This window comes from Schistocerca piceifrons, chromosome 7, assembly GCF_021461385.2.
Source record: "Schistocerca piceifrons isolate TAMUIC-IGC-003096 chromosome 7, iqSchPice1.1, whole genome shotgun sequence".
NCBI classification, from domain to species: Eukaryota; Metazoa; Arthropoda; class Insecta; order Orthoptera; family Acrididae; genus Schistocerca; species Schistocerca piceifrons.
The window spans coordinates 512,677,239-512,700,272 of NC_060144.1; the positions used below are offsets into that span (position 1 = coordinate 512,677,239).

At 37.4% G+C, this 23,034-nt stretch overlaps 1 protein-coding gene across 1 annotated transcript in view; it reads right to left on the reverse strand.

Moving 5' to 3' along the window:
• Positions 1 to 23,034, reverse strand: part of LOC124805146 (odorant receptor coreceptor-like) — a 275,309-nt gene that overhangs the window by 136,984 nt on the left and 115,291 nt on the right. The gene's annotated exons all lie outside the window — the stretch shown is intronic.

Sequence of the window (23,034 nt, forward strand, 5' to 3'; positions counted from 1 at the left end):
GGCACATCGATAGACACACAAACAAACACAAATATACACACAAAATTCTAGCTTTTGCAACTAACAGTTGCTTCGTCAGGAAAGAGGGAAGGAGAGGGAAAGACGAAAGGATGTGGGTTTTGAAGGCGAGGGTAAGGAGTCATTCCAATCCCAGGAGCGGAAAGACTTGCCTTAGGGGGAAAAAAGGACAGGTATACACTCGCACACACACACATATCCATCCACACATATACAGACACAAGCAGACGTATTAAAAGGCAAAGAGTTTGGGCAGAGATGTCAGTCGAGGCGGAAGTGCAGAGGCAAAGATGTTGTTGAATGACAGGTGAGGTATGAGTGGCGGCAAATTGAAATTAGCGGAGATTGAGGCCTGGTGGATAACGGGAAGAGAGGATATATTGAAGAGCAAGTTCCCATCTCCAGAGTTCGGATAGGTTGGTGTTAGTGGGAAGTATCCAGATAACTCGGACGGTGTAACACTGTGCCAAGATGTGCTGGCCGTGCACCAAGGCATGTTTAGCCACAGGGTGATCCTCATTAGCCATTACCCACTAACACCAACCTACCCGAACTCTGGAGATGGGAACTTGCTCTTCAATATATCCTCTCTTCCCGTTATCCACCAGGCCTCAATCTCCGCTAATTTCAAGTTGCCGCCACTCATACCTCACCTGTCATTCAACAACATCTTTGCCTCTGCATTTCCGCCTCGACTGACATCTCTGCCCAAACTCTTTGCCTTTTAATATGTCTGCTTGTGTCTGTATATGTGTGGATGGCTATGTGTGTGTGTGCGAGTGTATACCTGTCCTTTTTTCCCCCTTAGGTAAGTCTTTCCGCTCCCGGGATTGGAATGACTCCTTACCCTCTCCTTTAAAACCCACATCCTTTCGTCTTTCCCTCTCCTTCCCACTTTCCTGATGAAGCAACCGTTGGTTGTGAAAGCTAGAATTTTGTGTGTATATTTGTGTTTGTTTGTGTGTCTATTGATGTGCCAGCGCTTTCGTTTGGTAAATCACATCATCTTTGTTTTTAGATATATTTTTCCCACGTGGAATGTTTCCCTCTATTATATTCACAACATAATATACATATACACAGATGACACTAGAGAAGCCTTTTCCTAAAATATTCTTATACTAAGGTATGCTGCTGCACAAAATCACTTGAAAGTCGAAGAGAGCTTAATTCTGATTCATTTACAAACTACAGATAGGATAGGAGAAAAGTTTGACTACCTCAGGAAACTCGAAAATTGAGACAGACATCTGGGATAACCATTATCGCCACATAATGAATTCAGCACAGAATGTTGAACCCCCTACTTGTTAATTGCACAAGAAATTAGTCTCAAACATTACATCAATGTTGAGATTTTGAATCATCAACAAATTGTACTTCAACATCTGTCCTGTCAATTCCACAGTTAATGGTATCTCTTGTTTCACTCTCTTTGAGAGATTACCAGTAGCAACAATAATTTTTGTTCCAGAAACATGCATTATTACTATACCCTCTGTGTTCTTAATTGATTCAACAAATGCTTCTGACATGTCATTCAAATGACTACCACTGTCCAGTAAACACTTAACATGCATACCTTGTACACTTGCTGTTATTACAGGTTGATACACATCCTTTTTACTTACCATGTGATCTTGTCAACACTACAAATCCTCATCAAACTTTTCCCTGGAAAATCTATCAGCTTGCTTACCAAAGTAATTATCCAACTTAGTCAAATGACAGACAGCATGGTTCTCTTCCTCATTACCACTCTCGAACTACAACTCTTCAGCTAGGTCTGATATTATCCTCCTTTATTCTTTCCTTACTTAACACATTGCCCTTGTGGTGTCTCTGACACAAAGTGAAGCTTCTTTGATTATTCTCTTTGACTTTACATTCTGTCTTTGTTCTCTCACACCATGTTCGATGTCCACTTCTGTTGTTGCTCTGTTCAGTGCCAAAATAAATGTTCATATTGACTCTAAAAGTGTGTTGTTATGGTTCTATGCCATGTAATACCCATAGTGGTGACCCCGTCTTCAACGTCGTGCGTTCGAGAATTATTTTGTGCTTACTTTCAAAGGTGTGGCAACATTTCATTGATTCGATTTTGCTGCCACTTCCTTTTACTTTTGTTGCCTATTTGGATAACATACTTATCTTTTCCTCATCTGTGGAGGAACACAAATTACACCTTCACACAGTTTGTGCAGCTCTTGCGGCCAATGGCTTGGCTATTAACGCCAACAAATCACAGCTCTGTTCCACAACTGGCCATACGGTCTCGACCGACAGCCTGTGCCCTACTGGACTAGGCCCATGCTGGACGCTTTCAACAATTTGAAACCAGCCATCGAACAGGCTATCAGTCTCCCACACCCCAACCCTGAGGCATGGATTTCTATCACTACCAACACTAGCGAGTTGGCAGTAGGTTCTGTCCTCCAACAGCACACTGCAGACTCAATGCAGCCACTGCTTTTCTTCTCCAAAACACTTATGAGGAGTCAATGTAAATGATTGGCATTTGACCATGAGCTCCTCATGGTTTATGAGGCAGTCAAACATTTCGATGTCGAAGGATGCATTTTCACTATCTATTCTGATCATAAACCTCTTGTTGACGTGATCTGCAACCTGGCGAAAGATCTCTCACTGTGCCGCTTCTGGCACATGGACTTTATTTGCCAACATTCTTTGGACACTTGTTACATCTGCAGTGCGGAATACATAGTTGCTGACTACCTCTCTCGCATATCGATGATCTCCACCCCGTTGAACTTAGAGGAACCGGTGCAGCTTCAGGCCAAAGACATGGATACACAATGTCTGCTCTCGGATGACGGTTCTTCGCATCGCGCACATGGAGGACCTCTCATTGGCAGACGTCCTGTATGGCGAACCACTCATCCTGCCTGCTGAATTTGTTGAGGATACTTCTCCCATGTATGCTACTGATCTGCTGGCCCTCGTTGAAAGGGTGCGTGCTCATGTGGCCCGCCTCCACCTGCCTCTACCACGCGCGAACACCATGCCACAGATGTTTGTTCATAAGGACCTGAATTCTTACGATTTTGTCATGCTACGGGATGACTCTGTTCGTGTGAATCTGCAACCTCTGTACTCTGGCCTGCACTGTGTATTACGCCGCAGCTGTCTGCTGAACAAAACCATGATGATGACACACCTGAGCTGCACACTTTGCGCGCCGGACGCCACCTCCACCCTCCATGCTGGAATGATGATTTTTTTGTGGATGTGTGCTAGCTTCGCCCAGCCATGTTCCGCACTGCCCGGGGAGGGGCGGGGGGGGGGGGGGGGGGGGGGGGGGGTGTGGTGTCTGTGGCGTCTCTGACATGAAGTGACACTTCTTTGATTATTCACTTTGACTTTGCATTCTGTCTTTGTTCTCTCACACCAGGTTCGACATCCACCTCTATTTTCGCTCTGTTCAGTGCCGAAATAAATGTTCGTTTTGACTCTAAAAGTGTGTTATTATGGGTCTACATCACGTAATACCCACACCCTCATCATCAATTATAAATTCAAATACCCCATTCTCATCACTACTGGATTCGTCATTGCTATTATCATTACATTTACAGTCAGAATTAGATACACTTTCACTTATGCTATGCTCTTCCACTTTTTTCTCTATTTCAGTCAATTTTGAATCTATATTTTCATTTACTTTTACCAGTCTTTTCTCTACCCCTACTGGGCACTTGGCTTCTACCTCCGTTTCAAAATCATTTTAAAATCTGATCTATTTGGTTCTCAAGTTTAACTCTACTTTCAGCACAAAATTTCAAGGAAATCTCCCCCTTGCTACTAATGTCATCACAAAGTTTCTCTCTCTTCTCCACATTTACTACTCGATGTTAATTTCCCATTAGTATTATGTATTCCACCCTATTCATGGCTTCCCCCCCCCCCCCCCCCCCTATTCATGTTACTTTCCATGTCTTCTTTGATAGCTATGTTATTCAACATACTCATAATTTGCCCTAACACTGCTTACACTTCTCCGTGTGTCATAAATTTTTTCCCTTGCTGACTTTTGCTACTAGATTCCTCCTCCTTAACCTTGACGACCACTTCAGTGCTGTTTTTGTCCATTTTGCTCTTTACAAGAGGTTTTTCATCCACATCATTCAAAGTTACATTCATTTTTGATTTATAGTCGGCTACAGAACCAGTCCCACTCTTTCTATTCGTCTAACAACTTAACCTCTACAACGTCACACTGCCTTGTTTGTTAAAGTCGCTCATTGTATATCACTCAATACAAAACAGCTTTTGCAATGAATTACCTTGTTCTCATTCACTCTTCTTCTGCTGCTGCTGTTGCTGTTGTGGTTGTCAACTTGGTCCATTGTCTGCACCGCTGCAGCAAGTTGTCGATCTCTTGGCGAAGCATGTGTTTATCTCGATCAGTGTCATACTATGGCTATGAAACCCCAGCGCCGATTGGCTGTAGTATCTCTTCACTGTACCCTGCTGTTGATTTCACTTTTCAAAGTTCGCGAGTCCTTGTTTTATTGTGGCTACGTACAATATTCCTCACTCGGGGCACCATATGTAGTGGTTAAACCGGCTTTTATTTCTTCGTTTGTTGTCCTTGGTGTCGACATACTGGCGGAAATAGGGGATTGTAATTTGATACTGACTACTGTAAATAATGTAGTCGACAGATGCACAGTTGCATTTCACTATCTTTTACTTTCACTTTTCTCAACTCCCCACATACAAATTTATATGGCCAGTGCACTATTGTTTAAACTTTCCATAAGCCTTATTAATAGTTTGCAAGTGAATCTCCACGTACTGCTACAATACTTTACTGTTGGACATCTACAAGCAGTAAAAACATAACCAGATAATTGACAGTTCTTGAAGAATAAATAGTTATGTATGGAGCAGACACTGTCATTGTTTTTACATATGGCCTAATTGTTTAACACTTAGTTCACTGTTTATTTATTTATTTATCTTACAGCTCGAAACATGTATTTAACATGCATGGGCAATGTTATAATAATTACATTTAGATTATTGATACACAATATAATTAGATTACATGCTATTAAGTAAAAGATCATTTAAATATATTTAACATAGCATTCCTGAGGTCAACTCATGTCAGCACCATACTGTACGGGCACTTCAATATAAGCCATTTTTTAACTCATTTTTAAAAATTCTACCAGAAAGCTGTTTCAAGTTGTTTGGCAGAAAATTATAAAATATTGCTCCCTCAATGAATGGGGTATTTGTTGTTAGATTCAATCGTCTGCTCACCATATGAAAGTCTGATTTTTATCTTGTATTGTAATCATGGATTTCCATATTCCTGTTTATCACTCTTTTGTCTTTTTTCACTAATATATTGATTGAAACATATATACTGCATAGATAGTCATAATATTAAACTTAATAAACAGGTTTTTACATGAAGTTCTGGGTCTTACTTTTGCCATAGTTCTTATTACTCTTTTCTGCAATACAAATACCCTTTTTATATTGTATTGGCTGCACCCACCCCACAATACAATTCCATAAGATAGATGGAGATACACCAACCCAAAATACGCTATTTTTATTGCTTCAATATCTAGATATTTAACTAATCTCCTTAGTAAATACAGGCTAGATGTTATTTTACCATAGACATGATCTATTTGCTGATTCCACGAAAGTCTGTCATCTATATATATCCCCAGAAATTTACATTCTGAACAGGTATTTTCCTTAATGTCCTCATTTACAACAGTTTTTGTATTTGAGCCACTTGTCTTAAAATAAATTAAATTACTTTTGTTAATATTGACCCTCAGGTTTTCTTTTTCAAAATGTGTTTGGGCTTTTTCAACAAAATTCTGTACCACTGAATTTAGGTCATCATTACTACGTGCCCAGAAAACTCCAGAGGTGTCATCAGCATACATAGTAATACGATGACTGGTGTCTAATACTTTTGGGAAATCATTCACGTAGCAAATAAACAAGAAGGGGCCCAAGATAGAGCCTTGTGGCACACAAAAATTTATATTTCTTATCTTTGATCTTCTTTTTTCGATTACCTCTCCATTATCATACACAACTTCTGTGCATTGTTGTCTATCTTTAAGGTAAGATTCTATTAAAAGCAACAGTTCCCCACTGACACCATTATAAGCTAGTTTACTTAAAAGAGCGCCATAATGGACTCTGTCAAACGCTTTGGAAAGATCTAAAAACACTCCTGCCATTTCGTAACCCTCATTTATTTTCTCCATCAGACAGTGTACAAACTGTACTGCTGCAGATATGGTGCTCCGACCACTTCTAAAGCCGTGTTGGAAATCTCCTATTAAGTTATTCATATTACAGTGCTCCATTAAGATTTCTCGCATTATTTTTTCAATTAATTTACCAAACACTGAGGTTAAGGCAATTGGTCTGTAGTTCTGTGGTTGTTTTCTTTCCCCTTTTTTATATAAAGGTTTAACTATTTTTTATATAAAGGTTTAACTATAGCAAGTTTCAGTTTCTTTGGAAACACACCTGCTTCAAGTACACAATTTATTGGATGGACTAATGGTCTGGCTAACTCACCCTTGCATTTTTTCAGTAGAAAAGGAGAAAATTCATCCCATCCAGCTGATCTTTTATTTTTTAGGCTGTCAATTAGCTGTGTTATGTCCCTGATGGTTACTGTAGGTAGCTTACAAGAGTCCCATTCCTTTTCCTTATCATATTTAAACTTCCTCTCCTGTTTCATGCAAATATCATTTTCAATAGCATCTATAAAGTAATCATTAAATATATCTAAAAACAAAGATGATGTAACTTACCAAACGAAAGCACTGGTATGTTGATAGATACACAAACAAACACAAACATACACACAAAATTCAAGCTTTCGCAACCAACGGATGCTTCATCAGGAAAGAGGGAAGGAGAGGGAAAGACGAAAGGATGTGGGTTTTAAGGGAGAGGGTAAGGAGTCATTCCAATCCCAGGAGTGGAAAGACTTACCTTAGGGGGAAAAAAGGACAGGTATACACTCGCACACACACGCATATCCATCCACACATACATCAGGGTTATAATCATTAAATATATTGCTAACTATATAAGGATCAGAAAAATTATCATTATGTATACTTAACTCTATATTATTAATTTTAGTTTTTGAATCAGTGTTCCTCATATCATTAACTACTGCCCAGCACGACTTTGAGACACAGTCAGAATTTCTGATCTGTTTACTAATATGTTCTACTTTCCTTCTCCTTACTTCCTTGCAATACTCATATTTATATTTTTTATAATCCTCTTTATATGAATCAAGACTGGTTTCTCTGTGTAGCTTATACATATACTCCATTCCTTCTTTGAATCTTTTTGTTTTTTCATCCAGTTTTACACATTTGACTACTGGAGGTTTATTTTTATTTACATTGATCTGTTAAGTCATTCTAAGCAAGACAGGTTCCTCGTCTGAAACTCAGCGGTGGACTGTCTGACTCATGACCAAAAATTGGGCCCCTTATATATCATCACAATAATAGGTACTGAAATTACACATTGTTTAAAAGTTAAATTTACAGAAATTACAATTAAAACTTAACTTGTAAATTAACTGAATACATCGAAAAATTCTGTCATTTTAACAGTTCCTTCTACTACAAGGGTTAGGCCGAATTATTTGTTTAAATCATGAAATTAAGAAATATAAGAATGCAAACAATACTTTTTACAAAACTGAAAAGTAATTGGGAATTAATTAAGGTCTGCCTTTGCTACCTAAAACTAAGCACAGATCTTGTTTTATATTATTTAAAACAGAGAGCCAACCTACCTCTTATATGAATATGCAGATTCTATTCACATATGTTAATGGTATTTAGTTAAAAAAAAAAAAAAAAAAGGCAGAAGGCAAAACAAGAGGGGAATTAAAATTATCCCAACTTGCTGCATCACAAATTGAACTTATATCTGCTTGACAACTCCTTCTATACCACAGATGAATTTTTGAATAGGAGTAAATGAACCATGGACCTTGCCGCTGGTGGGGAGGCTTGCATGCCTCAACAATACAGATAGCCGTACCATAGGTGCAACCACAACGGAGGGGTATCTGTTGAGAGGCCAGACAAATGTGTGGTTCCTGAAGAGGGGCAGCAGCCTTTTCAGTAGTTGCAGGGGCAACAGTCTGGATAATTGACTGATCTGGCCTTGTAACACTAACCAAAATGGCCTTGCTGTTCTGGTACTACGAACGGCTGAAAGCAAGGGGAAACTACAGCTGTAATTTTTCCCGAGGGCATGCAGCTTTACTGTATGATTAAATGATGATGGTGTCCTCTTGGGTAAAATATTCCGGAGGTAAAATAATCCCCCATTCGGATCTCTGGGTGGGGACTACTCAAGAGGACGTTGTTATCAGGAGAAAGAAAACTCGTGTTCTACGGATTGGAGCGTGGAATGTCAGATCCCTTAATCGGACAGGTGGGTTAGAAAGTTTAAAAAGGGAAATGGATAGGTTAAAGTTAGATATAATGGAAATTAGTGAAGGATGAACAAGACTTTTGGTCAGGTGAATACAGGGTTATAAATACAAAATCAAATAGGGGTAATGCAGGATTAGGTTTAATAATGAATAAAAAAATAGGAGTACGGGTAAGCTACTACAAACAGCATAGTGAACGTATTATTGTGGCCAAGATAGACATGAAGCCCACACCTACTACAGTAGTACAAGTTTATATGCCAACTAGCTCTGCAGATGACGAAGAAATTGATGAAATGTATGATGAGATAAAAGAAATTATTCAGGTAGTGAGGGAGACGAAAATTTAATAATCATGGATGACTGGAATTCGAGAGTAGGAAAAGGGAGAGAAGGAAACATAGTAGGTGAATATGGATTGCGGCTAAGAAATGAAAGAGGAAGGTGTCTGGTAGAATTTTGCATAGAGCATAACTAAATCGTAGCTAACACTTGGTTTAAGAATCATGAAAGAAGATTGTATACATGGAAGAACCCTGGAGATACTAAAAGGTGTCAGATAGATTATATAATGGTAAAACAGAGATTTAGGAACCAGGTTTTAAATTGTAAGACATTTCCAGGGGCAGATGTGGACTCTGACCACAATCTATTGATTATGAACTGTAGATTAAAACAGAAGAAACTGCAAAAAGGTGGAAATTTAAGGAGATGGGACCTGGATAAACTGAATGAACCAGAGGTTGTACAGAGTTTCAGGGAGAGCATAAGGGAACAATTGACATGAATGGGGGAAAGAAATACAGTAGAAGAAGAATGGGTAGCTTTGAGGGATGAAATAGTGAAGGCAGCAGAGGATCAAATAGGTAAAAAGATGAGGGTTAGTAGAAACCCTTGTGTAACAGAAGAAATATTGAATTTAATTGATGAAAGGAGAAAGTATAAACATGCAGTAAATTAAGCAGGCAAAAAGGAATACAAACGTCTCAAAAATAATATTGACAGGAAGTGCAAAATGGCTAAGCAGGGATGGCTAGAGGACAAATGTAAGGATGTAGAGGCTTATCTCATGAGGGGTAAGATAGATACTGCCTACAGGAAAATTAAAAAGACCTTTGGAGAAAAGAGAAGCACTTGCATGAATATAAAGAGCTTTGATGGAAACTCAGTTCTAAGCAAAGAATGGAAAGAAGAAAGGTGGAAGGAGTATATAGAGGGTCTATACAAGGGTGATGTACTTGAGGACAATATTATGGAAATGAAAGAGGATGTATATGAAGATGAAATGGGAGATATGATATTGCGTGAAGAGTTTGACAGAGTACTGAAAGACCTGAGTCGAAACAAGGCCCCAGGAGTAGACAACATTCCATTAGAGCTACTGACAGCCTTGGAAGAGCCAGTTCTGACAAAACTCTACCATCTTGTGAGCTACATGTATGAACAGGCGAAATACTCTCAGACTTCAAGAATAATATAATAATCCCAATCCCAAAGAAAGCAGGTGTTGACAGATGTGAAAATTACTGAACTATCAGTTTAATAAGTCACAGCTGCAAAATACTAACGCGAATTATTTACAGACGAATGGAAAAACTAGTAGAAGCCGACCTCGGGGAAGATCAGTTTGGATTCTGTAAAAATGTTGGAACACGTGAGGCAATACTGACTCTACGACTTATCTTAGAAGAAAGATTAAGGAAAGGCAAACCTACATTTCTAGCATTTGCAGACTTAGAGAAAGCTGTTGACAATGTTGATTGGAATACTCTCTTTCAAATTCTGAAGGTGGCAGGGGTAAAATACAGAGAGCAAAAGGCTATTTGCAATTTGTACAGAAAGCAAATGGCAGTTGTAAGAGTCAAGGGGCATGAAAGGGAAGCAGTGGTTGGAAAGGGAGTGACACAGGGTTGTAGCCTCTCCCGATGTTATTCAATCTGTATATTGAGCAAGCAATAAAGGAAACAAAAGAAAAGTTTGGAGTAGGTATTAAAATCCATGGAGAAGAAATAAAAACTTTGAGGTTCACCGATGGCATTGTAATTCTGTCAGAGACAGCAAAGGATTTGGAAGAGCAGTTGAACGGTATGGACAGTGTCTTGAAAGGAGGGTATAAGATGAACATCAACAAAAGCAAAACGAAGATAATGGAATGTAGTCGAATTAAGTCGGGTGATGCTGAGGGAATTAGATTAGGAAATGAGACACTTAAAGTAGTAAAGGAGTTTTGCTATTTGGTGAGCAAAATAACTGATGATAGTCAAAGTAGAGAGGATGTGAGATGTAGACTGGCAATGGCAAGGAAAGCATTTCTGAAGAAGAAACATTTGTTAACATCGAGTATAGAATTAAATGTCAGGAAGTCGTTCCTGAAACTATTTGTATGGAGTGTAGCCATCTATGGAAGTGAAACATGGACAATAAATAGCTTAGACAAGAAGAGAGTAGAAGCTTTCGAAATGTGCTACAGAAGAATGCTGAAGATTAGATGGGTAGATCACATAACTAATGAGGAGGTATTGAATAGAATTGGGGAGAAGAGGAGCTTGTGGCACAACTTGACTAGAAGAAGGGATCGGTTGGTAGGACATGTTCTGAGGCATCGAGGGATCACCAATTTAGTATTGGAGGGCAGGGTGGAGGGTAAAAATCATAGAGGGAGACCAAGAGATGAATACACTAAGCAGATTCAGAAGGATGTAGGCTGCAGTAGGTACTGGGAGATGAAGAAGCTTGCACAGGATAGAGTAGCATGGAGAGCTGCATCAAACCAGTCTCAGGACTGAAGACCACAACAACAACAACAACAACAACAAATCTATAGGTATAATATATGTATTTTGTGCCGTTTAAGGGCATGGCAAAGGTAAAAAAAATTTTAAGTTTTTTTTTAAATCTTCATTGATTTGTGCATTTCTTAGGCACTTGACGCATTCTACATCATAAGGGCTACCCTGAGACTGACCGATGGAACAGATGTCCATACAATACAACACCCATCAAAATCATCATATTGTAAGAGCAGCAGTGGCAGATCGTACAGCTACCACAGCACAGATAAGGGGGCTTGTGAGACCAGACATGTCAACTTGAACTGTTGCAAACCAGTTATTAACAGTGGGACTACAAGCATGCACACCTCTAGCCCATCTTCCACTCAACCCACAGCAACAACATACCTGTCTCAACTGGTGCCATCAGAGGATCACTTAGAAGAAAGAATGACACATTTAGGTGTTCAGTGATGAAAGCAGATTCTGCCTGCATGCAAGTGATGATTGTTTGTGCATATGACATAGACTAGTGAGTGCTGTCTTGTAGAGAGCATTTATCCAAGACACACTGGCCACACCCCAGTCCCTACAAGTTGGGTTGCAGTAAGCTCTTGTTCACCTTTGGTGTTTCTCAATGGGGACTAACCAGTGCTTGGTATGTGCAAAATATTCTTGCAACATAAAGGTGATGTGTTGTTTCAGTGGCACAGTGCTCACCCACACATTGCCCATGAAACTTAAATGTTTTCTGCAAGACGTGCAGCAGCTTCCCTGGCCATCACAGTCTCCAGACTTCTCTCCAATCAAGCACCTATGGGATATGATGGGACAAGAAGTGACTCATGCACATCACCAACCAACAATTCTCACACAGTTATGTGGATAGGTTGAGCAGGCTGCAATAATGTATTCCAGAACAGTATTCGCCATCTGTATGATCAGCTGGATGCCAGAGTCAGTTCCTGCATTGCCACCCATGGAGGCTACATAATCTACTAATATGGGTATTTCAACATTGGTTGATACCTGGTACCTATGGGCCAGTTGTGCTATTGACCTGTAAACATAACCACCTCCTGTGCTCCACAAGTGCTGTTGCAACAGTAAATGTTGAGTGAACTAGAAAACTCTGAAAGGGTGTACTAATTTCCCAGAAGTGTATTATTTCTGCTCCCACAGGCTAAATTTAATCTAGTACATTATGATATTGAGGAAAGTACTGGGCAATAAACACATTATATGCCCTTCTACCCATACCACAACCATCCTGCCAATATGGAACCCTTTGAAACTGATGACAAAGAAATTAAATGAGTAACAGGAAGGAAGTTTTTGGGAGTAAGGATTGTCAAGTTCACTCTACTGGGATCACCACAGGACAAAACATTCACCTGGTGAGCCAAAGATGAAGCAGAAGTCAGAATGGGGCGAGAAACATGAGCAGGCCTATTTTTTTTAACAAACTTCTTCTATCAATTAGAAATAAATGCAGAGCCCTCATGAAGAAGCTTAAAGATTTGCTAATGAAACAGTTTTTATTCTGTAGATGAGTACCTGAAGGCAAACTTGCATTGACTATTGACCTCATTCTCTCTCATGCAAAATTTAAATCTTAAGAAAGAGGAAAGTTCCTAAAAATATTGTGTACTCAGTGGTCAACAGTGCTTATAGGCAGAATTTCTATTTGTCACCATTTCATAGATTTATACAGAAATAATATGCTTGCACTCATTTGTAGCATGACCTATTAAGATATTACCATGTAATTTCTATATTTTAGTGTATTAAAATAGACATTGTTATTTCTGTGTCTAGCCACTATTTTATTTTGCACAATATATGCACTAAATTTTCACTTAGGTTCAAGAATTTTCATGCAATGTTTTAGCAGTTGTTGACTGGAGTATTGGGGGGATTTGGGGGGATTGGCGCATTGCCAATCATCTTCCTCTTGTATTTGTTCTAAATGGTAGAACAATTTTCATGCAAGTAGATGCAAAGTAGCATTTTTCCCAGTTTTGCAATAAAATTAATCATGAGATACAAGAGAGACATTTGAATACGGGTGCACCAGCTGGAACATAAATAACTAGAAATATATACTGAAATTATGTACATGTTGCAGAAATGTAATTAATGAAAGTAGCAACAACGCCAGTAACTGGAGACCAAGCCATCAAATGAAGAGTGTGTAATGTATTGATGGAAGCGGTAATAAATGGACTGACATGGTCAACAATAACAGCATATACAGACACATGAGTGCAATGTTTCCAAATACTTTTCCTTTTAATATTTTTGCAGACAAAATCAAACAAGAAAACCAGTAGAATTGAGAGCCACAAACTTAAAATTTTTTGTTAAGCTATCTAAGCAGTTATGGTTTGACACACACAAATGTTTTAGTGCTGAACATCCCACATTAGCATGACTTACCGTTTTGGTCATGCATAAATAAAGAAATAATCTGTGCCAACCAACAAATTTCATTACTTTGCAAACATATCAGAAATGTAGAACTCACAACTGTTAACAATATCGGGTGCAGATTAGACACATTACATTGGTTGCAGATTAAAAACATGGGAAAGAAACTGATTGTCAGAAAAATTAAAGAAATTATCAACAAGAGGCATCAAACACTCAAAAGCAACATCATCCTGGATTGCCCTCCCCTCCCCCTCCCAAGATTCGAAGGAAACAACGCCACCAAGGCCTCACTCACCAACATATCAACAACAACAAAAGATGAAACAAGGTGCCTCCAATATTCAGTCACAGCAACAACAATGAATGCAGTAACAGCTTCACCAATTGCAGACCCAGCACTAACACCAGCAGCAAAATCAACAACAGTAGCATCAGCAGCAGAATCAACAAGTGGAGCAGCTGGACAAATAACAGGGGAGTTAGACACAGAAGAAAATTCTGCAGCAGATGATAATAGAAGAATAAGTGCAGTAGGGAAAAGAAAAGCAGTACCTCCAGTACATCTGAATGATTTTTTACTGACAAGTTAAAGGTAAGTGATCAATTAAATATGCCAAAGTCTAACAATATGCCAAAGTCTAACAAATCTTTTAATTTAATGCTGATTTATCAAAATGTCCAATAATTGCTAAGCAAATTAAGTGAACTTGAAATTTTATTTACTGATGAGTTAAAATACTCCTCTGTACTGTATATAACTGAATAACTGAACACTGGCTGCCTAAAGATGCAATGTCAGTCACAAAACTTGCAGACTTCAATCATCATTCTCTAGAATTACATCCAGCCATGGAGGGTCATGTATATTTGTTAAAACTGGTATTGATTACTGTAACTTAAAACCCATGGAACTGTTAGCTGAAGAGAAAGTTTTTGAAGTATTTGCAGTTGAACTCTCTGCATTAAAATTAATAATCGTCTGTGTATATAGGAGCTCTGATGGGAACTTAAATGATTTCTATCATCGACTAGAAGCAGCTTAAAATACTATAAAAAACTTCAACAGAATAGTGATTATATGTGGAGATTTTAATATTGATTTTCAAGAAATCTCAAAAGACCAGCAAAGCTTAATGGCCCTACTGGAAACATATAATATAAAAGCCACCATACGTTCTCCTACAAGAGTTACACCAACAACAAATTCAAAAATTGATAAGATATTAATAAACACAAATGTAAATGACAAATTCTGTGCCAGAAATTTTAATACTGTACTGGCTTCAGTGATCTCTATGCACAGTTTATTGCTTTACACACTCCAAGCGAAACAAATGAGAAAGAGGAACTTGTAAAAGAAACAAGAAAATTCAGTAAAAAATAAACAAACATTTTTATACAGTGAAGAAACCTGGTATGAAGTGTATACTTGTGAAAATACCAACAAAAAGTATGAAAAATACATGGAAATCTTCATGCCATAGTTTGAAGCTGCATTTCCATTAAAAAAACAAAAATGTCAGCTTCACTTCATAAAAGAACAAATGGATTACAACAGGAATCTCTCGTGCAGAGAAGAGAAGGTTACACAATATAGCAAAGACACAGATCATGCCTCATGATTTTCATTTGTACCTGAAGAATTACAAGAGGATCCTCAAAAATGTAGTAAGGGAAGCTAAAACAATGGCAAATGACAAATGCATTGAAAATTCAAAAAACAAATCTAAATCTATATGGGAAGTTATAAAAAATCAAACAACATGAGAAACCAAACAATATAACAATATAAACTTATGTTATGCAGGACAAATGATTGCTTGCCCAACAAAAATTGCAGAGACCTTCAACAAATGTTTTGCAAACATAAGTGAACAGTTGGTGAGTGGACTGGAAGAACACAACAAAATATCACCTCCATCATCCAACAGCATGAGAAATGTGTCTACATCATTATTCCCTTCATCCACAAATACTGAAGAAATTTTATCAGTTATAAAAACCTTGAAAACAGGGTACTCACGTGGAATTGATGGAATACCAGATGCGATTATTAAAAATACTGTCTTGCCTTAGCTGAACCCTTGACACACTTGTGCAATAGCTCACTGGCGTCAGGAACCTTCTCTTCATGCTTAAAAACAGCAAAACTGAAACCACTGCTCAAAAAAGGAAATCCAGAAGGTGGTTCAAATTATAGACCAATAGCCCTACTGCTTGTATTTTCAAAAATTTTAGAAATTTTTTTTATATTAGATTGATTTCCTAAATAAACATAAAATTCTCTCTCCCTCACAGCATGGTTTCAGGAAAGGCTACACAACTGAGAGTGCAATATTTGAATTTTTTAATGAAATCTATGCTAAACTGGATGCGAGTGAGTTTGTGATGGGCATATGTCTTGCTTTATCCAAAGCTTTCGAAGTCATTGACCATAATGCCCTACTGCAGAAGCTTGACCAATTAGGAATTAGAGGTATATCCAATGAGTGGCTTAGGACATACCTATGTGGCTGCAAACAGGTTGTTGAAGTGCAATATACTGACCATAAGAAAATCAGCTATTACTATTCAGGATGTGAAAATGTGAAATACGGTGTCCCTCAAGGATCAGTATTAGGACCCATTCTGTTTCTCCTCAATGTCAATGATCTTATGTACAACAAGTATTGCCGAACTACCCTCCAATTTGCAGATGATACAAGCTTCCTTATTAGTGGGAAAACAGAAGAAAAACTAAAAGATTCTGCTATCCAAACAGTGAACAGTGTAGAACAGTGGTTCAGCCACAACAAGCTAATATAAACAAAGAAAAGACAGTAGCACTTAACTTCTGTAATCTAAAAGGAAGCCACCATCCAAACATACAAATAGAACTAAGGGACAGAGTTCTTGAAAGTGTTGGCAGCACAAAATTTCTGGGGCTCTGGCTCCAGAACAACACAAAATGGGAGGTACACATTGAATATTTGCAAAGAAAACTAAGCAAAACCTGCTACTTGATAAGGATTTTAAAAACTTATTGCAGCAAAGCCAGGCTGTTAAATATATACTACTCCTATGTGCATTCTGTAATTAAACATGGCATAATCTTCTGGGGCAATGCAACAACAAATATTAAACTTTTCAGGAAATCGTGCAGACCCATATTCAAAAAAATTGTGAGTTCTTCCTCTTCCTTGCATTTTTATATACGAAACATCAGTTTTCATAAAACAATATATTCATATACACCCAGAAATCTTATTGAAAACTGAAGATATACATGCATACAATACAAGACAAAAATCTGATCTTCATATGAAACAGGTGAGAACATCATTGTGCCAAAAAGGCACTCTACATATTGGGGTAAAAATTTACAATAATCTGCCTAAGCATATTAAATCAGTAAATAAAATCAGTAGCTTGAACTAAAGGCATATTTAATTGATCATGCAATACAAACTGTATTTTATCTTGTAAAGTCTTAATCATGTCCAATATCCTTGTATGTATTCTGTACATGTAGGATTAGAAGGACTAAATAAATACATAAATAAATCTATGAAATCAGGAAAAATTCCACAAAAGGGGACAGTCAATCATGAGTGTTAATCAGTTAGTGGTTAACCTTGAACAATCGTTGTCACAGGTAATTCAACATCTTGGGAAGGAAATGGAAGGTATTGCTATGAAAAATAATTTTGTTTTTGTGGAGAGTGTATTTGAAATGTCAGTAAATGAGACCTGTGAGATTTTTACAAAGGAAACAGGCAAAAATGAAATTTTTGGAGTAGAAACGTTAGTAGTAGACACTAACGAAATAAAAGTTCACATTGAGAATGTTGAAGACAAAGACAAAAATGTAGACACAAATTTAATTGAACTAAAATATAGTTTAGTAGTAGAAACGAAGCCTGCAGTTAGGGTTGAAAACTGTCATGTGTCTACAATATCTAGTAAAGAGGAACACTTAAATGATTCATTTAATAATGTAGAAATTTCTAATGATAGTAAAGTGGATAATTTGTATGAGGTTGTAAATACAACAGATAAACTTGTGTAGAGACAAATTATTTTCCTGCCTTGGAAAATGTTAATGTTTTGAATGAGGAAAGTAACTGTTTTCTTGTTTTGAAAAATAATTTTGTAGTAGTCGAAGACAATAAACAGGAAATGTTTGAGGTATCTGTAAAGATAGAATTTTCAACACTGTGTATAACACAAGTTGTTTAACATCAGAATCTTACAAAAGTGATTCTGTGTGGGAAAAGTTATTCAAATTTAACAATCATTTGCAGATTGAGTGTGGGAGAAGTACCAAAATAATTTTTGTCAGCAGTTCAAAAACAATCAATCAAAAGAAACTGTCACATGATAATAAAGTTTGTTGACATATGTAAAATAGCTGTTTCTGACGAAAAATTTCAAAATGTGTATCTTATAGTTACATTGAAGAAGAGAATATTTGCACTCTTTCAAAGCAAAATTATGTTTTTTTGTGGTAAAAAAGTTCACATATTGGGTTCTCCTGTAGACTTAAAAGAAAAAGTGAATGTAACATGTAACAGTAACATTATACATGGTTGTTGAAAATGTGATGATAGTATTATGTTTAAGCTTGACATTAAAATGGAAACGGTACCATAGGATAAAGTAGTTAAAAGGTTTAAAAAATCCTCCAGATAAAATGATATGTCTCAGAAACTACAGTGACTTCAAAAGAAAGGCTCCTCTTCCAAGGTATGCAAAAGATTATCCTCATGTTTTGGTAATGGACATTTTCTTGTCCTGTTAGACTACACTTTGTGAATGTGTGAATATGTTAATGTTGCAAACTGAGCATTTAATATAATGCAATGATTAGTAGTGTACAGTGATTAATTGAAGCTTTTGTCTTTGTTGTAAAATGAGTGGTGCTAGGAAATGTGTAGAATGATTAATGGCAGGAAGTGTTATGTTGTAAAAGTTTTTCCATATTTTGATAATGAACGTTTTTGAAATGACTGTGTTGAATACTTGATGCCTTTTACCATTTTGTGTTCAATATTAATGACTCTGACTATTGCTAGATGATTTTGCTTTTGTTGTATCTAGTGCTGCATGCTTCTGTGATAGAAAAATATATTTGTGTTTATGGTTGAGTGATGAGAAATTTTGAACACATCTATTTGACTGCTTCTAAGGAAAGCCTTTTTTTATTGGAATGACAGTGACTATGATTTATATTTTGTCCTGATTGATTAAAAAGAAATTTATTTAGGTGATCTGCTGTCCATTTTTGGAGACTGTTATGTTGTTTTGAAAATAGAAATTTGCACATTTCTATAACTATGAAAAAATGTTTTGCATGATATGAGATTTAATGATGCAACATGTTTCTGTAGTATCTGAACTTAGAGAACCTGATAGAATACTGACTCTTTATGGGAAGCTGTTATGCTATTTTAATCAAATTTTGGCATATTTGGGAAGTATTTTGCTGTCTGCAATAAACTTTGCACCACACTGTTTCTGACTTGAAAATAATTTTGGAAAAAGTAAATACATGACAAGTACTTTGAGCTTTTATGCCACATGGTTTAATAGAAATGTATGTATATGTTTTGGAAGCATCTGGGGAACCATTGTGGTGTATTTGTGAGAATCTGTGTCTGTTGGGTAATATTTACTGAAAGACAAGTCAGATTTGGTAGTCAGCGTTGTTTAGATTAGATTAGTTTTGTTTTTGCTCCATAGAACCGTGCTGAGGAGATCCTCGTGGATGTGGAACATGTCAATTTATTTTTTTTTAATCTGAAATAACAATACTAATAGTATGAATATATACAATACATCATTTGTTTCTATTAAAAAATTCGTCAATGGAGTAGAAGGAGTTGGCCACTAGTAAGTCTTTCAGGCTCCTTTTAAACTGATCTTTATTTGTAACTAAATTTTTTATGTTTGCTGGCAAATTATTGGAGATGAGTGTTCCTGAGTAGTGGACCCCTTTTTGAACTAAAGTAAGTGCTTTTAAGTCCTTGTGCAGATCATTTTTGTTCCTGGTATTGTATGTATCAACTGAGCTGTTTGTTGGAAAAAGAGATATATTATTTAAGACAAATTTCATTAAGGAGTAAATATACTGAGAGGCAGTAGTTAGTATACCCAGTTCTTTGAAGAGGTTTCTACAGGATGTCTGTGAATTTACTCCACAAATAATACGTATTACACGCTTTTGGACACTGAAAACTTTTGTTTGACTTGAAGAGTTACCCCAAAATATTATACCATATGACATTATGGAATGAAAGTAGGCAAAGTATGCAAGCTTTTTCATTTTTATGTCGCCTATGTCTGCTAACACTCGAATTGCAAATACGGATTTGTTAAGGCGTTTCTGCAGTTCTGTGGTGTGCTCTTCCCAACTGAATTTATTATCAAGCTGTAATCCCAGGAATTTAAGACTGTCAACCTCTTCTATCTGCTCTTCTTCGTATTTTATGCATATGCTGGGTGGAAACCTCTTACAGGTTCTGAATTGCATATAGTGAGTCTTTTCGAAGTTTAATGTCAGTGAGTTGGCTTTAAACCATTTATTAATATCCATGAAAATATCATTACCAGATCTTTCTAGAACTACACTTGACATACTATTTATTGCAATACTTGTGTCATCTGCAAACAAAACGAACTCTGCTTCTGGCAGTGTAACTGATGAGAGATCATTAATGTACACAAGAAAAAGCAATGGCCCTAAGATGGATCCTTGTGGGACACCACATGTAATTTCTTCCCATTCTGATGATGACTGATGACTTAATTCACTAGTCCCTTGCACTGACACCCTTTGTTTCCTGTTAGTGAGGTATGACTTGAACCATTTTGCAGCACTGCCCCTGACACCATAGAATTCTAATTTACTTAAAAGGATGTTGTGGTTCACACAATCAAATGCCTTTGACAAATCACAGAAAATACCTGCTGCTTGTAATTTGTTATTTAATGAATGAAGTACATTTTCACTGTAGGTGTAAATAGCCTTCTCGATATCAGAACCCTTCAGAAATCCAAACTGTGTTCTTGATAATATGTTATTTGTGGTCAGATGGTTGAGCAGCTGCCTGTACATTACTTTTTCTAAAATTTTTGAGAATTCTGGCAAAAGTGAAATCGGTCTGTAGTTTGATGGTATCTCTTTATCCCCTTTCTTGAATATCTGCATATTTTAGCCAGTCAGGAAATGTCCCTGTTATAATTGACTGGTTACACAAGTAACTTAGAATTGTACTAAACTCACAAGAACATGCCTTAATTAACTTTGTTGGAATTTCATTGTACCCACTAGAATGCTTTGTTTTTAAAGATTTTATTATGGAAGCTATTTCTTTTGGTGAAGTGAGTGATATATTCATGTGCTTGATGCTATTTGTGAAGGCTAGTTTCAGATATTCAAGGGCATTATTTACTGATCCTGAAAGTACCATTCTATCAGTAACGGATATAAAGTACTTGTTAAATAGATTTGCCACACTATGCCCATCAGTTACTAATGTGTCATCTACCCTTAGTGCTATTTGCTCCTGTTCCTTTCTGGTTCTACCAGTCTGCTCTTTCACTATATCCCATATTGTTTTTATTTTTTCCCTGACATTGTCATCTTCTCGTAGTGCATTTGTTTAGGTGTCTGAATTACTTTTTTTAATGTTTTACAGTATTCCTTGTATTTAGTGGCAACTCCTCCTCCATCCATATCTACTCTGCAGAAGTAGGAAGCTCGCTTAAATCCTGAAATGTCTAACATATCTATATCAGTGGTCACTTGATGTTCAGAGAGGCAGATTATGTCAATTTGGTTAGATGAATTCATTTCATCAATACAAATGAGTAGTTTATCAACTTTATTTCTAAGTCCCGGAATGTTCTGGTGTAATAAAGATAACTGATACTGCTTACTAATGGGATTGTAACTGCTTTGGTGAAGATGAACTGGCAGTTTCTGATTACTTTCTGTTAAACACTGTTTAAATGGAGGCTGTATGATAAAATCTGACTCCTGTTCATCTGTTTTCTCAAACTGAGTGTGTCTGCCAATCTCTCTTAAAACTCGTTTTCTATCCCCCTTCCCTATCCTAAAAAAGGCATCCCTATGACACCTGTGACCACTGGTATTTTACCACTTGTGCCAGTGTCCCCCCTTAAGTTTTCTGCAATCAACCCAGACAGTTTTCTCTTCCCTTTCCTATTGAGGTGAAGGCCATGCCTAGTGTAGTCCCACCTATCGATAGCATCCACAGGAATCAAACCAATATGGGACCCTATATCCACTCCAACTCCAAGTTCACCCTCCCTACGGAAGAGTTCAAATGAGGCCGATCATGGCGTCTCAACACAGACACAAATCCCACACTGGTATGTTTCGTTGCTGATGCTATCTTCAGATTAAGATTCAGCTTTTGAATTACTATGGAAGAACTGAAATGTTTTTGAAAATCTTATTATGAACAAAAGCTTTTAAGATGAAGTGTCATGTATGTTAACAATTTTTACATATGGTACAATATTATAGTGCCTACGTCATTCTGAATTACAATGCAATGTACATTTGGACATGCATAATGGATGTATGGGTACAGGTTGTAGACATGTAGTTGAGGACATATGGAAGTTTGGATCTGGCTGTGAGTCATGCATGGAGAGCCAAATGATAAGCTGATCACTCACGATAAGTGAGAAATCTGGGTTTGAGTCCCAGTCCAGCAGAAATTTTCATTGTCGCCATTCCATTCTACAGCTGATGGTTGTCCATATTTGCAATATTGCAGATACATTTAATATGCTTTTAAATATTGTCCCAGCTACATTAAATAATGAGTGTTATTCACAATAGTAAGCTACACTATGTGATCAAAAGTATCAGGACACCTGTCTGAAAATGACTTACAAGCTCATGGCCCCCACCATCGGTAATGCTGGGATTCGATATGGTGTTGGCCCACCCGTAGCCTTGATGATAGCTTCCACTCTCGCAGGCATATGTTCAATCAGGTGCTCTAGGGCTTCTTAGGGAATGTCAGCTCATTCTTCATGGGGTGCTGTACTGAGGAGAGGTATTGATTTCGGTCGGTGAGGCCTGGCATGAAGTCGGCTTTCCAAAACATCCCAAAGGTGTTCCATAGGATTTGGGTCAGGACTCTGTGCAGGCCAGTCCATTACAGGAATGTTATTGTCATGTACCCACTCCGCCACAGGCTGTGCATTATGAACAGGTGTTGAATCGTGTTAAAAGATGGAATCACCATCCCCGAATTGCTTTTAAATATTGTCCCAGAAGCAAGAAGGTGCTTAAAACATCAATGT